We start from the raw sequence: 6880 nt of genomic DNA, 5'->3' as shown, positions 1-6880 counted from the left end.
AAAAAAAAAAAAAAAAAAAAAAAATACTGCTGCATTAAATCTATTTGGACACAAAGTTTGGCTGCATTGTGACAACTTATGGAGGGCAGATTCCCAGAAGAGCTTTTCTAGAGTCCAGGATTTGGCGAGCCGGAGCCGTTTCCATCAGAGTTGGCGGTGGCCACTCCGGGCAGGATGTGGGGAGCTGGCCTTGCCCAGGGCCCTCGGTGCCAGGAGTCTGCAGGTGGCTCACTGCCCAGTGCCCACGTAGGATACCACCTTCAGTCCCCTGCCAGCCCGGAGTGGGGAGCGACTTCCCCCTTTTACCCACAAGGAAATTAATCCTCTCTCGGCCTTTCTCCCAGAGGCATGGTAAAATCCCAGTGAGATAAGGAATTTTAAAACGCTTTCCCCCTGGAAACGAATCAACAGAAATTATACCTTTTAAAGGTGGTACTTTTCTGATTATCATAATAATATTATCTCACCATAGGAGGTTCCAGAAAGTACACAAAGTTAAAGGAACTTAAAATTCACTTGTTTTGAAAGAATGTTCAAAAGCAGGGGAACATGACCATACATATGATTTATGTACTTTGCTGTGTATATGTTTTATACCAATGAAAGATTTTTAAAAAAAGAAAAAAGAATGGCTGGGTGTGATGGCTCACCCCTGTAATCCCAACACTTTGGGAGGCTGAGGTGGGTGGATTGCTTGAGTCCAGGAGTTAGAGACCAGCCAGGACCACATAGTGAGACACTCTGTCTCTACTAAAAAAAATTTTTTTTAATTAGCCAGGCATGGTGGTACATGCCAGTAGTCCCAGCTACTCAGGAGGCTGAGGTAGGAGAATCACTTGAGCCCTGGAGATCCAGGCTGCAGTGAGCCGTGATTGTGCCACTGCACTCCAGCCTGGGTGACAGTGACGAACCTTGTCTCAAAGGAAAAAAAAAAAAAAGAACAGAAATCCCGATACTCACATCTGTAACATTGTCCTCTTAACAATGGCTACCTTCTGAAGGGCATTCTGCACTTTGCAAACCACTTTCTCCAGCCCTCATCTCTGTTCTCACCCCATTTTTCAGGTGGGGAATTAGGGATCCCAGGACTCATGCGACTGGAAAGTAGCAGAGCTTGCTGTCTAGCAACCAATCCCTGGCTCAGGCGCCTGCCAAGGTGTGTGGCACAGCCTTCACTTAGCAAAAAGAGCATTTGACCTCCAGTGTGACCTCGAGCCCTCTGTGTGGTGGCCACCTCTGAGATGGCCACAGAGATCTCCAGCTCCTGGTAATCACACACTTGCCTAATCAGCTCCCTTGAGCATGGCTGGACACGGGACTCGCTTCTAACTAAAAGAATACTAGAATATGGCAAAAGTCATGGGATGTCACTTCCAAAGTTAGGTTACAAAAAAACTGTTGTCTCGGTGTCTCTCTCGCCCTCTGCTCTGCTGTTGCCCTGGGGAAGAAGCAATGAAACCACCTTGTGAGTAGCTCTATGGAGAGGCCCATGTGCCAAGGAACTGACATCTCCAGCCAACCACCAATGAAGACCAGGACCTGCCAACAGCCACATGAGTGAACTTGGCATTGGATCTCACCCCACGCCAGCCTGGAGACAACTCGTGCAGCCGACACCCTGACTGCAGCCTTGTGAGACCCAGAGCCAGAGGCTCCCAGCTAAACCCCAGCTGGATTCCTGCCCCAAAGAAACTGTGAGAAACATGTTTCTTATTTTAAGTCCCTACATTTTGGGTTAATTTATTACGCAGTGATAGATAACTGATATATTTTGCCAAGCAATTGTTACTGGAAGGTTAGTAGGAGGAAAAAATATTCCTCCCTCCCTCCTGAGTAAAGAATCTTTGGTCCATAGATGTCCACAGACATTCTATAATACTATGCTGATTTTTTTTTTGAGATGGAATCTTGCTCTTGTCGCCCAGGCTGGAGTGTAATGGCACCATCTCGGCTCACTGCAACCTCCGCCTCCCGGGTTCAAGCAATTCTCCTGCCTCAGCCTCACAAGTACCTGGGATTACAGGCACCCACCACTATGCCCAGCTAACTTTTTGTATTTTTAGTAGAGACGGGGTTTCACCATGCTGGCCAGGCTGGTCTTGAACTCCTGACCTCGTAATTCGCCCTCCTCGGCCTCTCAAAATGCTAGGATTACAGGTGTGAGCCACCGTGCCCGGCCTATACTAATCTTTTTAAAGGACCAGCCCTTGGTTTTTATTTCCTTCATTTTTTTTTTTCTGCACTTTTTTTTTCCAGACAGGGTTTTACTCTGTTGCCCAGGCTAGAGTGGACAGTGGTGCAAAGACGGTTCACTGAAGCCTCGACCTCCCAGTCTCAAGCAATCCTCCTGCCTCAACCTCCTAAGTAACTGGAACCACAAGTACATGCCACTATACCTAGCTAACTAAAATTATTTTTTTCTTTTTTCTTTATTTTTTTTTTTAGAGATGGAGTCTCACTGTGTTGCCCAGGCTGGTCTCAAACTCCTGGGCCCAAATGATCCTCCTGCCTCAGCGACCCAAAGTGCTGAGATTATAGGTTCGACCCACTGCACCTGGCATTCTTTTAGTTTTTCTTTTATTTAACTGCTGTTTTTGTAGTTTGTTGGGCTGAATGCTTCACTCACTTGTTTTTCATCTTCTCTGTTTACTAGTAAATGTATTGAAGGCTCTAAATTTTCCTCTGACTGCGCTTTGGCCATTTCTCACAGGTTCTGAGGTGTTCCCCTCAACACTGTAAATGTTACCCTTAAATTAAGCCAGAGGATCAGAAAGTTGTTCTCAGCATTCAGTAACTGTGCTTAATAAATCTTTACTGACTGATTAACTGGATACCAGTCATCCCCACCGTCATCGTCAGGGAGGAGTTAGAATGTGAAACATCAGTAAAACAGGATTGACTACGTAATAATAAATGATGCTACAGGCCGGGCACAGTGGCTCACACCTGTAATCCCAGCACTTTGGGAGGCCGAGGCATGTGGAACATCTGAGGTCAGAAGTTCGAGAGCAGCCTGGCCAAACATGGTGAGACCCCCATCTCTACTAAAAATACAAAAATTAGCCGGGTGTGGTAGTGGATGCCTGTAATCCCAGCTACTTGGGAGGCTAAGGCAGGAGAATCGCTTAAAACCAGAAGGTGGAGGTTGCAGTGAGTAGAGATCACGCCACTGCACTCTGGCCTGGGCAACAGAGCGAAACTCCGTCTCAAAAAAGAAAAAAAAAAAGCCACTTGACAGATAGTATGGGACTCACATCTTAGTTCTACCTTTTCCTAACTGTGTGACCTTGGGCCAAGTCAGTTGACCTCTAAGTTCAGGTTCCTCGTGTGTGAAATGAGAACATTAAGTATTGTGAGAATGAAGGCAGATAAAGTCCAACCCTTCATTAATACTTAAAGGATGCTGTTTATTATTATCAGAGAGCCCAGTGCCCCACCTGTGTCACCTATGCAGGAGGCAGTCATCTCCACCTGGCAGCTGTGTCTCAGCCCTAAGGACTCTGGGAATGTTCCTCACAAGACCCCAGGGTTCCATTATGACTATTGTATGCCTGAGGCACTTCCGCCCCTTCCTACACACATATACATAGTTGATATACATAAATATGGGTGCACATATATGTAATTCTATTTTACAGCAAAATCAAATGAATATATTCATATTATATATTAAAAATTTGGGAGCCAGGTACAGTGCCTTACACCTGTAATCCCAACATTTTAAGAGGCCAAGGCAGGCGAATCGCTTAAGCATAAGAGTTCAAGACCAACCTGGGCAACATGGCAGGACTTCATCTCTAAAAAGATATTTTCTTTTTTTAATTTTCATTTTTATTTTGAGATGGAGTTTGGCTCTTGTCGCCCACGCTAGGGGGCAGTAGCGTGATTTCGACTGACTGCAACCTCCACCTTCTGGATTCAATGATTCTCCTGCCTGAGCCTCCGGAATAACTGGCCGCGATCCCGCCCCCAGCAGCGGCCCCGCCCCGCCCCCATCGCCGGTGGGGTGAGGCACCCCCCGCGATCCAGCCCCCAGCAGCCGCCCCGGCCCGTCCCCCGCGCCTGGGGGCCATGGCGGACTCACAGCCTGTTTCCAACATTCCGAGTAATGTCATCTCCCCCTCTGAACATTATGAACTCTTTCGCAAACAGGTGTACACCCCAAGTGTGTACACCCTCAGAGGGTGTACAACCGTCTGTTTGGGAGTCATATCATCCTCTTCCCCCCGAATATTAAGAACACTAGCCCAGGTGTGTTTCTACTCCATGCGATGTTGGCTGTCATATCCTGCTCTCCTACGCGGAATTTCGAAGCAATATCAATCGGGGCGTGTACACCTTTTGTGATATTTAAAGTAATATCATCCTCTCCCCGGTGGATATCAGGAGCAAGTCTATTAATTATTAATATTAATAAATATGATAAAAATTAATATTAATAATCGATATTAATGACCACATTAAAGATAGTAAAAATTAATAGTGGTTTAAAATGTTAACGATTTGTAATATTAATTAATAGTAATATCACTATTAATAATCAAATAATGATATCAGCAATTAATGTTATTTATATCAATACACAGTGATGCTGGTAATAAAATAATACTTACTATTAGGGACTAATAATATTGTTAAATGACATTAATATTAATAATTAATGTTAAGCCTGCCTACTCATGTGTTTGAAATAATTATCCATAATTAATAATGGTATCCTATTAATTATTAGAACCATTGATAATTATTAAAATCAATCATTGATGTTTAATAATCATATTATTACTCCTAATACCACAGGCAGTGTACACCTACCTGTGATGTTCCTAATATCCTGGGACGGAGAGCATGATTTTAGTTTTAATATCGCACTAGCTGTACACTCACCCCGTGACACTGATCCTAATATCCAGAGGGGTAGAGTATGACATGACTCCCAACATAGCAATGAATAGACAGCCACCTGGTAATATTGCTCCTAATATTCCCGGAAGAAGCCTATGCTATTCCTCCCAATATCACAGGGAGGGTACAGCTCTTCTGAGATGTTGTTCCTAGCATCCGGAGGGGGAGAGGATGATAATAATTCGCAGGCTGTGTTCACCGGCCCAGTGATATTGTTATTAATATCCTGGAAGGGAGAGGATGATATTACAACTCCGTACAGCAGGAGGCGTACACACAGCCTGGGATATTGTTCCTCATATCCACGGAGGGCACAGGCTGATATTACTTCCAATATGGCAGAGGATGAACCTCCACCCTGTGACATTCTTCTTCATATTCGAAGGCCGAGAGGTAGATATTACTCCGACTATCGCAGACACTGTACAACCCCGAGTGACACTCTTCCTGATATCCGGAAGAGGAGAAGACGGTGGTAATTCCCAAACGGCAGAAGGTGAACACAAACTGTGTGATATCTGTGACGCACCCCTAGCGATGTGGGGACTAACAGCCAATCACTTGCCTCGAGGGCTATTGGGAGACCCATCGCCAGGGAGTGAGGCACCCCCCGCGATCCGGCCCCCAACTGTCGCCCTGGCTGCCTCCCCTACACAGCTTAGGAGGCTGAGGCAGGAGAATCACTTGAACCTGGGAGGCGGAGGTTTCAGTGAGCTGAGATCACGCCACTGCACTCCAGCCTGTGTCACAAGAGTGAGAGTCCACCTCAAAACAAAAACAAAAACTAAAAAACAGAAATTCTTCCTTAAAGAAATTCTGTGACCTACCTTTTCTGATTACGGGTCATGAGGCCCTCATTTCAGAAGAGGTCCTGCCCCATCCTTTGGAGTAAGAAATGCTGCACAGACAGGCCAAGAATCATCTGAACAAACAGGCCTTGTGGGGGTTCCACACTTCGTCTAGTAATATTAGATCAGATCCTTTTTGCCCATTCACAGTTCTACACAGAGGTCAATCATGCCGGCACAATAAAGTCCCCATTAAAGGCCCAGGGGGATCGGGTTTGGGCATCTTCTGAGATAGCTGAACACTGGGTGGTCCTAAAGGATGGTGCCCCCAGGTGGGAGGGGAAGCTCTGTGTCCCTTCCCCATAATCTGCCCTATGCATCTCTTCATCTGTGTGTTTTATAACATTCTTTATAATAGACCAGTCAACATAAGTGTTTCCCTGCTTCAGCAGTCTGTCCATTTCCTAGCAAGCAACTGACACTTGTTTGGTTTTATAAATTAAGGTTTCAATTCTTGGCCAGGCAGGGTGGCTCATACCTCTAATCCCAGCACTTTGGGAGGCCAAGGGGGGCGGATCACCTGAGGTTAGGAGTTCAAGATCAACCCTGCCAACATGGTGAAATCCCATCTCTACTAAAAATACAAAAATTAGCCGGGCATGGTGGCTCATGCCTGTAATCTCAGCTACTCAGGAGGCTGAGGCACAAGAATCGTTTGAACACAGGAGGTAGAGGTTGCAGTGAGCCAAGATCGCAGCACTGCACTCCATCCAGCCTGGGAAACAGAGCAAGACTCCTCAAAAAAAAAAAAAAAAAATTCAATTCTTGTATAATATGTTGCTAATGGGAATGTAAAATGTTGCAGCTGCTATGATAAATAGTTTGGCAGTTCCTCAAAAAGCTAAACATAGAATTACCCTATGATCTAGCAGTTCCACTCCCAAGTATGTACGTACCCAAAGTAATCGAAAGCAGGAACTCAAACTAATATTTGTAAACCAATGTTCATAGCAACATTATTCACCAGACCAAAGATGGAAAAACCCCACCACCTACCAACAGATGAAAAGAGCTGGGCATGGTGGCTCGTGCCTGTAATCCCAACACTTTGGGAGGCTGAGGCAGGAGGACTGATTGAGGCCAGGAGTTCGAGACCAGCCTGGGCAACATAGTGAGACTTCATGTCT

This window comes from Colobus angolensis, unplaced genomic scaffold, assembly GCF_000951035.1.
Source record: "Colobus angolensis palliatus isolate OR3802 unplaced genomic scaffold, Cang.pa_1.0 Scaffold65, whole genome shotgun sequence".
NCBI classification, from domain to species: domain Eukaryota; kingdom Metazoa; phylum Chordata; class Mammalia; order Primates; family Cercopithecidae; genus Colobus; species Colobus angolensis.
Note: the sequence above shows the minus strand (reverse complement) of the source record.